The 11,667-nt window shown below is 41.2% G+C and overlaps 1 pseudogene; it reads right to left on the bottom strand.

Moving 5' to 3' along the window:
* Positions 1-10,437: 10,437 nt before the first annotated feature.
* Positions 10,438-11,040, bottom strand: LOC101989299 (annotated as a pseudogene).
* Between the last annotated feature and the right edge of the window lie 627 nt (positions 11,041-11,667).

The raw sequence follows: 11,667 nt of genomic DNA, 5'->3' as shown, positions 1-11,667 counted from the left end.
GGTGCTGGGAATGGAACCTGTGCCCTCTGAAAGAGCAGCCAGTAATCTTAACCACTGAAGCATCTCTCCAGCCTCCATGATGTTTTTTTTTTTAAAACAAAAAGACAAAAGAACCATGCTGGGTGGTGGTGGCACACACCTTCAATCCCAGCATTTGGGAGGCAGAGGCAGGCAAATCTCTGTGAGTTAGAGGCCCAGCCTGGTCTATAGACTGAGTTCCAAGACAGGCTCCAAAACTAGAGAAACCCGGTCTTAAAAAATAAAACAACAAAACAAAACAACAAACAACAAAACAAAACAAAAAGCCTAAGAGGGTTGTCTTGTAGCCTGAGGCTAAGGGAGAGGTGGTTCCCTAACAATGCCTTCCAGATGAATATCAGTTAGGCAGAAACAGACCAAACCAATGTTCACTAATCCCTCAGTGTGGATTTTTAAGTGTTTGCTCATACTTCTCAGCATCTGTCCTTTTTCCCTTCCAGATCCAGGAAAACATCAGGTATAATGTGACTGTCCTGAGTGACCGGCCCCAGATTCTATACCAGGAGTCTTATCATACACAGAAGAAGCCTTTTGTGTGCTTCTACTCCCTAGATGCCAACTATTTCGTCGCCTTAAACTGGCTGGAACAGTATGGAAAACAAATACAAGTAAAGCTCCTTCAACTCTGCTTCTTCCTTCAGAATGTAATCTGTATGTCCTGTACCTAAAATGCCCTTGTTTCAGAGTGAGAGGGATGTCTCTGAACAAGCTCACGTTATTAATTTATTTATTTTTATTTTATGCGCATTGGTGTTGGGTCCCCTGGAACTGGGATTTCAGACAGTTGTGATCCGTTATGTGGGTGTGGGAATTGAACCTGGGTCCTCTGGAAGAACAACCAGTGCTCTTAATCACTGAGCCATCTCTCCAGCCCCAACCTTACATATTATATTCACCCATTCATTGAGACAGGGTCTTCCTGTGTGTTTCAGGCTGCCTTCAAACTCACTATGTAGTCTGACTTGTCCACCTCAGTATCCTGGGTGCTGGATTACAGGCCTGTGCACCACACCTGTAAAATGAGCTCATTTTAATACCTAGCTCCAAGTTGCAGTTTGACCTAGATTAGCCACCCTTTTACACGGATAACTATCAGGCCCAAAGATTATGTGTTCATTATAAAGTGGACTGAAGGCCAATACAAGGGCCTTGGGCCGGGAGCTTCTTTCATAAACCCAGTATCTAGTACTAGGATTCCCCCCAAACCAAATCTTTCCTTTGTCTACAAGAGGAGATGGCCACTTTCCCTTACTGCATGCTCCCAGGAGATGCTCTGCCCCCCCATGACCAGGCTTCTGTCTCCCACCTTTTTTTAGGCAATACTATGGATACAGGAAAAAAACGCAGAAAGAAAAAGGATGGTCAAGAAGATGAAATTTCCTATGAGGGCTGAAGTGCCGTCCATTAAATCAATGGTCCACGTGAGCACCCATCGCCTCTTAGTAGCTTACTGCGAGGACATGCGCCTGCGGCTTTTGGGAGACCATCATCAGGCATTCGTCACTCTGGGCACAGTGCCTTGTCGTTTCTCCATCAGCTGCCTCTGCTATGATTCAGAAACTGGGGTGCTGTTTTCTGGAACTTTGGGAGCTGTGGTTACCTGGTTTATCTTAGCAAATGGCAAGGGCCTCCAGATGGCTCAAAAAGTGACCATGAGTGGTCAGGAGCTTGTACAGGACTTGTCTCTGAACACGTCCCTGGGCTTCCTGATGGCGCTGTGTGAGAGCATGGTGAGGGTCTTTACCCAGGAGGGTCGCGGCCAGCTTAAAGAAGTGAAGACATTCACTTCCCTAACCAGCGGCTCCTCCCTCACCTGCTCCTGTAGCTGTGTTCCACAGAACACCTTCTATGCTGGAAACAAGAACGGAGAGATCCACGCTTGGGGTTTAGAGAACAGTAACTTCCTCCACAGTTTCAAGGCCCATTCGGCACCCGTGTTGTGCGTCAACAGTCGGCCGGAGACGTACACCTTGTTCACCGCAGGGGGTGAGGGTTTGTTGAAGGAGTGGAACCTTGCTTCCGGGAATCTGCTGCGGCAGCTGAATGTTGGCACGGATCTGCAACAACTGCGGTTTGTTGATAACCAAACTTTCTTCTGCCAGAGTGCCAATACTTTCTCGCTGCACTCCCTGCCCTACTTTTACAGGCTTTTCAACGTCTGTGGTTCTGCTCCGCAGAAGGTACAACGGGTCCGGGGCGACCGCAACTGGATTCGTATCCTGTGTGCCACCGAGGACGGTTTACTGCGGTTCTTGTCTCCAGTAACAGGGGACCTCCTGGTTGTTACGTGGCCTCTGCTTGTCATGGATAAAGCTGTGGCGTGGGCCTATCACTCAGAGAGAGAGGAACTCTTTGTGGCCATAGGCAGCCCAGAGGTGCTGGTGTTTGACGCCACACGTTCCCCGTGTACAGCCAAATATCTCCTGTGTACTTCAGAAAACTACAGAGATAAAGTAAAATGCTTGGCTTACGGGAGGTCTCATTTGGGCAATAGCAAAAAAGGGCTGATATTCTGTGGGCACGAGAGTGGCGTTGTGAGAATCTTGTCCCAGTACTGCTCGGTTCAAAAGGAGAACACTATCCACTCCGGGGCGGTGCTGGCATTGTCTACCCCGGAGGGTTTTGAAGAAAATCCCTTACTGTGTTCCTACGGCAAGGACAACTACATACAACTCACAAAGGTGGTGTGTTCAGGGACCGACCTGACCCTGGAGCCTGTTGATAAATTTCACTGCCTTTATCCCTTGAAACACATGGTACTCTTGCCGGGCTCGGTGGGTGCCATCACCGAGCACTCCTGCTGGCTTCTCTGGAGCTATCAAGAATTACCAACATCAGAATCCAGACGGAACTCTGTGTTGAGAGAGACAAACTGCTTGCACGAATGCGCTGTTACTGCATTTGACGTCTGCCTCTCCCTAAAACTGTTTGTCACGGGAGCCACCGACGGCTCAGTCCGGGTCTGGAACTTCCGTGGGAAACTTGTAACTCAGTTTGACTCTGAACTGCATTTTGGTTCGCCCTGCTTTGCCAATAGTCGAGGTGACCTGCTTTTGACTTTCAACCAGAGCATCTATATAGTGTCTTGCCTGCAGTTGCTCCCTCCCACTCAGCTGGTGCTCCTACATGGACTAAACATCGAAGATGAAATACTAGAAACCCCAAAGCCCTTCCTGCCTAGCTTCTTCTTCTCATTTGAGTTGATATTTGTACCCAAATTTATGTACCTGGAACAAAGCGTTCAGGAACTCCAGGGGCTAGAAACCCTTATCAACAAACGGGCCATCGCTTTTGATGGCACCGTGCCCCATGTGGTCGAGGAGGGCAGACACATATCTAGCGTGACTCACGAGAGACCTGGGTTGTATTTTGTGGAGGAAAAATCTCCTGATGCTTCTGACTCCAAGCAGAAGTATCCCTATTCCGTCCCTGCTCAGTTACACCTGCCTGGCTGGGACGGGCTGAATATCTACCGCATGTTACAAAGTTTCTTTGGCCAGGGGCAGGAATGGCCCTTTGCTCCAGATGGCTACATCCCTAACTCAGTGATCCGTGCCCGCCTTTGGCCTAATGGTACCCCGGTTTTCTTGCGCTATGATCTAAGTCTATCCTACAAAGAAAAGGAAAAGGCTGCACCTGGAATATTAAGATCCCGGTCCCTGTCATCTGTGAGTCTGGAAGATATAGAAATGTTAACGAGAAAGCGAAAGGATGTGTACCAGGAGCAAAGAAGAGACTCCTATGGTATCCTTGAAAGCATGTCAGCGAAGAGCTGGGTGGCAGGGAAAAAATTTAGCGATGGAATGGTAGAAAATTTGGTAGAGACCATTCTCAACCTCACAGTTTTCTGTTCGACAGAAAAATACAAGAAATATTTTAGTGCTCTGGCACAGATTTTCGTCAGTCACCAAATCCCTCCCAAGTTGCGCATTGAGACAGCCTGCCGTCTGCTCAAAGATATAACCCATTACAACGCCAGTATCCGTGAGCTAGCCTGGGAGATGCTAGAGAAGCTGGGCTTCATAAGCCACGTCTTCACTCTTCCACTGACTATGGGGTTGATGGACAGCGAGAAGAGTGTGCGGATTAAGGTCTTATACCTTATGTCTAGATATGCTGGCATCCAAAGCAAATCCATGCTGTTACACCAGCTAAGACGAAGAGACACCCTCCAAGAAATACAGTAAGTGGGATGGTGGGCGTCCCTTCTTCTGCTTTCTCTGTTTTTAGGATCTGGCTCTTCTCTGTCCCCGTATCACAGCCCCTTCTGTTTCCTTTTACTCCCCCTGTGCTCCATAATTCTGTGTGTTTTCCATCAGTGCTGACAACTGACTTTCCCCCACCATTTCCTTAACTGCTTTAAGATTCTTCAGAATAGCACTCAGCACAGGGCTGCACACCTGTAATCCCAGCATGCAGGGAGATGAGCAGGAGGATCACAAGTTCTAGCCAGGTTTAAAAAACGTTTTTTTTTTCAGAATTTAATCCCACACATCTTTCAATCTAAGAATCTTGTGTCACCATGACATCCATCTTCTTGTTCTGTCTTTTTCACCTTTATTATTTTTAATTGCTTAATTTTTAAACTTCATACAAAATTTGATTACACGAATGTTGTCACATAATTGGAGACTTCTCTCCTTTGTACACAATTATTCTTCCTCCCCACAGAAAGGCTACTTGTGAACTCAGATCTGACAGCATATGTCCTGACTGCAACAGAAGAGTAGAATCACCTCAGTGATTTAAGCTGAAAGACGAACACTGGTAAATGGCTCTTATGCCCAGTATCAGGAATGTGTACAAATGTCTTTATTAAAAAGACTAAATTATCTGTAGGAATGGATAATTCCTGCAGCAGCAAACCATTCTATATTGTGAATTGAAAACAGTAAATAATCATACACAGAGACTTAATTTTTACTTATAAATGCCTGGCCTTAGCTTGGCTTATTTATAACCAGATTTTCTTAACTCAAATTATCCCATCTGCCTTTTGCCTCTGGGATTTTTCCTTTTCTTGTTTCTGTAATCTTACTTTACTCTTACTCTGTGACTGACCATGTGGCTCAGTGGTTGGCCCCTTCGTTTCTTAATCCTTGATCTCTCTCGCTCCTCTTTTTCTCCTATTTATTCTCTCTGCCCGACAGCCCTGCCTATCCTTTCTCCTGCCTTGCTATTGGTCATTCAGCTCTTTATTAGAGCATCAGGTGTTTTAGACAGACACCGTAACTCAGCTTCACAGAGTTAAACAAATGCAGCATAAAAAAATGCAACACAGGGCTGGAGAGATGGTTCACACCCACCTGTAATGAGATCTGGTGCCCCAGAATGCTGTATAATAAATAAATTAAATAAATAAATATTAAAAAAAATAACGCAACACATCTTTGCATCATTAAACAAATGTGTTCCACAGCATAAACAAATGTAAATAAATGTAATTAAAAGAATATTCCACCACAGTTAAGAGCACATACAACTCTTGCTGGGGAACCAAGTTCATTTCCCAACACTCACACCAGGTGGCTCATAACTTCCTATAGCTCCAGTTTCAGGAGATCCAATACTTCTGATCTCTTCAGACACTTGTATTAATTTGCACATACCAAAACACAAATACACAGATACATACACTTATATATTAAAAAGTAATAAAAATAAGGCCTTGAAAGGTGGCTCAGCAGTTGAGAACACTGTTGCTCTTCCAGAGTTCCTGAGTTCAATTCTCAGCACCCACATGATGACTCACAACTGTCTATAACTGTAGTCCCATGAACTCCTATAGCCTCTTCTGGTGCATGGATGAGCATATAGACAAAATATTCATATAATAAGTAAATGAATACACCTTTAAAAACAATAAAAACTAAATTTAAAAACAAGTCTGACAAACTTCTCTGTGAAGTAGGAAGGATGTTCTGAAGGGCTGTCTGGCCTTGTCTTGGTAAAGTTCAGCAGTCTTTTCTTTTGTGTCCTGCTTGTCCAATCAGGACAGCATACCGTCAGCAGTTGAGGCAAGGGCACTTTCTTGCCCGGTGGCTTACTTTTGCCACAAAGTAAACTTCATCTGGAGTTTCTTTAATGACCATCATCTTCTCTGAAGTTGATTGGTGATGCAAGGATCAGAAACGTCTCATTGTCATAAAAAGAAAAGAACCTATGTTATTAAAACACCTTAAATGCCATATTCTGTAGATCTCTGAAGTGTTTGAAGACAACCTGTCTATCTAAAATATATCTGTTTGACCTTGCAAACATACCTGATATGACTACAAGTTTGATTGTAGTAACTACTAACTTGCATTTCTTTATATCCTAATTAGTTGGTAATAATAGCTTTCAAGGACTAGAAATTTGCATTACATTGTTAAATGAGCTGTATAGGTATAATATCTTGAACAAGATTAGAAATGTATGTACAACAAAATTAATCTCAAATTTTGTATCAATATACAAAAATCCATGTCAATGTAAAATAGTTAGAACAAGTAGTTGCTTTTTTTTTTGAGACAGGGTTTCTCTGTGTAGCTATAGAGCCTGAATTAGAACTCACTATGTAGCCAAGAGTGGCCTCAAACTCACAGAGATTCACTTGTGCTGCCTCCCCAGTGCTTGGATGAAAGGTGTGCACCACCATTGCCCCACCAAGTAGTTGCTTTTAAAAAGTAGATTCAATAATTTACCCTTGAGGCTGGAGAGATGACTCAGAGGTTTAGAGCACTCACTGCTCTTCCAAAGGTCCTGAGTTCAATTCCCAGCACCCACATTGCAGCTCACAACTTTCTGATGGATGCTGTCATCTCATGTGCAGATGTAAGTGTATTCAAAGTATTCATCTACATAAATAAATAAATCTAAAAAATAATCTACCCTTTTATTATATCAGAGTTATATAATATCTTTTCTCTTTTATCCTTTTTTATCTTTTTCCTTTTCCTTTTATTTTTTCTTTATCCTTTTTTCTTTTCAAAAAAGGACTCCTGAATCTAATCTCCTTTGTATAGCTTTTTTTCTTGACCATTACCAATAATGACTTGTCCTAAACAATGACAAATATCCGCAACCCTCTGAATGACCAAAAATCACCATCCCATCTCTTGGGAATGTGGTCATCATATTCTTAAACTTACTTCCTGCTGTATGGGGTGATGGGATCCTGAAAAAAAAATTGGGTTAATTGTCAAGTCCTAGGAGAGGTAGCTGTATCACTTGTTGTCCAGTCTCTGCATAATAGGAAAGTGCAGGGCTTGTCTCAAGTCCTGGCTAGAGCAGTCTGTGAGGCTGGACCATCTCAGCTAGCCACTTGAAACTGTCCTGAGCAGTTTGTAGTTCAAAGCCAATCATTAGGTGATGTTTGTCAGCTTAGCGGTATTCCCATGGTCCTGGAGGAATTGTCGTTGCAGGGTCCCATCCTCTGTTTGGAGACTTCAAAGGTCCCTGTTTGCTGTGGGAGCTCCTTGTATAGTGGTGAGTATCCCCACCTGTCATGCAGGAGACCAGGGTTCAACTCGGGAAGCCAGAAACCCATGTGGGTTGAACAATGGCCTTTAACAGAAGACAAACTAGGCTTTAGAACAGCTGGTACAGAAGCAACTAGATGCTGGCCATATTGAAGAATCAACCAGCCTTTGGAATTCTCCTGTATTTGTTGTTAAAAAGAAATCTGGAAAATGGAGAATGGTGACAGATCAAAGAGCTGTCAACAAGGTTATCCAACCTATGGGGCCCTCTACAATCTGGAATTCCTCTGCCTTCTCTATTACCAAAAGGATGGCCTCTTGTAGTCGATTTAAAGGACTGTTTCTTCTCTATCACTGTTACATGTGGTCATGGTGCACTGCAGAAAACTTAAACATTTTAAATGTCATATGCAGCAGAACTCAAAGAGATTAGAGGATCAATATCTGTATGTACATCCGGAGTACAAAAGCTTAATTCCCAGTTACCTGATAGAAACTCAAACCCTACAAAATCATGTACAGAAAGCTAGATTAAACCTTATTCTAGAATTAGTTAGTGCTCTATATGACCATTACTATTATGACAAAAAGTCTCGAAAAACCAAAAAAAAGTTTAAAATATATATTAATCTTATAAATTTTGAGATAATATTTATACCTTAAGAAGCATTTTAAAGAGTCAAAATAAAACCAAAGGATTATGAATTTAGTGGCGATAAAATAGTTCATAATTTTGGTTTTTCTTTTGTCCCATATCAGGTGGCTCTTCTGACATGAGACAGATTTTGGATTTCATTTTAATAAGCATGCTTGGGTTTAGAGAAGGAAAGAGCCATACTCCAACTCCTAAACCACCTTTAATTTTTAATTTGACTGGGATTACAAAAAGACCATTTGCATTATATGCCTGTAGAGATCAGCAGAAACAAACAGTTGGGAAGATTTATGACCCTGTTGGAAATGTGATATACCAATAAGCCAATTTAAGGAGTAAAAGTAAAGGAGTTTCTTGGGACATTTTTTGGATGATTTGTCTTTTTTTTTTAACCAGTTGTCTCATTTGTTAAGTGGTCTTCAGATTCTTTAGCTGAATGCCTTCATTGTCCTGAAAAGACAAAAAGAAAATTTTGCCCCAAGCCTAACTTTGGGGAGGTTCCCTTTTGGCAAGTTATATCTGATCAAATGCAAAGTATTTATTAGTTTTACAGATTAGTTTAGATTAAATGGTCATGCTGTTTGTTGAACTATCATTTCTTCTAATTAAGAGGTCTCTCTTGTTCAAATCAAATCTTTATCGATTTTGATGGTATTCATAGCTTTACTTCTCCAATGGGAACAAAAGCAAAATACCTTCCCCAACATAACACACATCATTCTGAGGTCAGCACATCTTTAAAGTATACAGGCTGATTTAATTCTGTTGTTTTTTCTATTATCCAAAGTTTCTCCACAACTGCTCTTCCTTTCATATTAGCATTTAGAAAATTCAGAGTTAATAAAGCATTATACAATCTATTTCTGGGGTATTTTTTTTATCTCTTTCTGTTTATTTAGCATATCCTTTATAGTTTGATTTGATCTTTCTATAACTGCTTGTCAGTGTAGGATTGTGTGGCATACCTGTAATATGCTTTATTTTTTAATAAGCAAAAAATGTTTCATTTTCCTAGAGACATATGCTGCAGCATTGTCAGTCTTAATTTGTTCAGATATACCCTTGATGGCCATACTGTCTGACAAATGTGTCATTACAAAATAAACCTTTTCAGAACTCAAAGTGGTTGCCCATTTAAATCCTGAATATGTATCTATGGTGTGGTGTATATATTTTAATTTTGAAATTCTGCAAAATTGAATACATCCATCTGCCAGATTTCATTTCTTTGAGTATCCTTTGGATTACTTCTTGCAGGTAGTGATGTTTGGTTTTATAAAGAACAAGGGATATCTCCTTATAATTTCTTTGTCTAGTTACCACGTGATGAAAAAGATTATTTTTTACCTAAGCAAACAAGAAATAAGCAATTTCCAAACTCTAGAAATGACAGAGACAACTTGCTGCCTGGACAGTCACCCAAAATGGAAATTCTACCAAAAGTTTGTCAATGTTATCATTAGTTAAAGGTACTTTCATTTCTGTTGGGTCTATTCCTGTTAATTGATGATGTCTCTATTTTTCTTTTAGAATCAACTCAGAAATCTTTTCCACATAAATTTAAAATTTTTAACCTGTTTATGTTGTAAAAAGATCCATTCTAAGATAATCTCTTCCCTCTGCATTACAATTCTTGTAGGGAGTGCTTAGAGGGTAATACAACCGGGATGTAAGTGAGCTCAGCTCCACGTGACCCACATGTGTATTCTCCAATTTCTCTCCCAGCTTCTGTTTAAGTTCTTGTCACTGTCTAAGGTTTTAAACAAATTGCTCAGATCATCAGGTTTTACCCCAATAGTGGGCTGTAGATAGGAAGTGTCTCCTAGAAATCTTTGAAAGTCACTAAGAGTCCGCAATCAATCTCTCTTAATTTGCACCTTTTGGGATCTAATTTTTGTAGACCTATTTTATATCATAAATAATTAATAGAATCTCCTCTTTATATTTTTTTTTCCAGGGGAAATTTGTAATCCCCAATAAAACAAAGTTTTCTTTAGTTCTTCAAACATTCTTTCTAAAGTATCTACATTTGAATCGGCTAGTAAAATGTTGTCTATGTAATGGTAAACTATTGTAGAGGAAATCGTTTACATATCATTTCCAACAACTGACATACAAAATATTGTCACAGGGTGATGCTATTTAACATTCCCTGTGGGAGAACCTTCCATTGATCTCTCTCTCTCTCTCTCTCTCTCTCTCTCTCTCTCTCTCTCTCTCTCTTTCTTCTCCAGGGTTTCTCTGTGTAATAGTCCTAGCTGTCCTGGAACTAGCTTTTTTTTTTAGACTGAAATACACTTTAATGAGAAACATTTCCTCCTAACTGCAGTTTGTAATCTGCAGCCGTGTGACATCAAGACTTTGCTTCCTGCTCCACAGGCTTCAGATGCCACTGTACCACCAATTCCCCAGTGTTCTTGAGGCACGTGCTAGACATGGTCTTTTCTGTGGGAAGTCCTTGTGGCAGCTTCAGGGGCTGGATATGTATCAAGTGTTTAACTACTTTCAACTTTGCGTTCACTGAAGGGATGTTCTTGTGAATTTGAGGGGTGTGTGCCTTCTGCAGTCCAAGCATCTTGATTGTATCCTTTTCCCAGTACAGACGCCTTTTTGTACTTTTTATTCTTGTAACAATGTGTAGTTTATGAGGGTGCTGGGGGTCCCCACCATATTTTTCATGATCTTCAGGTTTAGGCTGAAACACTTTATCTGGAATCCTTGATCTGGTAAACTTGTGCCGAATCCAATCTGTACCAATGAGAGATTCCACACCTTTCTTCACAGTCAGCAGTCTGCCTGGAGGCCTCTGAAATACTGAACACAAAACACCAGCCATAAGTGTAGTAATTCTTCCCTGCAGAGGCTGCGACCTCTCGGTGCAGCCGGAACCTGGAACTAGCTTTTGTAGACCAGGCTGGCCTTGAATTCACAGAGATCCACCTGCTCTGCCTCCTGAGTTCCTGGATTTAAGGCATGCACCACCACCACCTGGCCCATTGATATCTCTTAACAGACTGAGAATTATTATAAGGAGGCACCATAAAGGCAAATTTTTTCATCTTTTTCTTGTAACAGTTTAGTGAAGAAACAATCTTTTAAATCTATAAGAGGCCATCATTTAGGTAATAGAGAAGGCTGTAGAGAGTCCACTGGCTGAATCAGCTTATTAACAACTCTCAGATCTGTTACCTTTTTCCATTTTCCAGATTTCTTTTTAGTAACAAATACGTAAGAATTCCAAGGGCTTGTTGATTCTTCAATATGCTGAGCATTTAGTTGCTCCTTTATCAGCTGTTCTAAAGCCTACATTTTATCTGTTGTTAAAGGTCATTGCACAACCCATATAGGTTTGTCTGTCAGTCATTTTAAAGGCAGGCTGTTGGTGCCTTTGGAAAATCAGCAGCTGTTGTTCTTATACAACCTACATGGTTGATGACTGCTCTTTATAATACCTTCTAATATTTCCCTATAAACATACACTAACTTATGGTTTGTTTCTAAGATTTGGAG

The sequence above is a fragment of the Microtus ochrogaster genome, linkage group LG4 (genome assembly GCF_000317375.1).
Source record: "Microtus ochrogaster isolate Prairie Vole_2 linkage group LG4, MicOch1.0, whole genome shotgun sequence".
NCBI lineage: Eukaryota > Metazoa > Chordata > Mammalia > Rodentia > Cricetidae > Microtus > Microtus ochrogaster.
The sequence above is the reverse complement of the archived record's forward strand: the minus strand, read 5'-3'. Positions and strand labels throughout refer to the sequence as shown.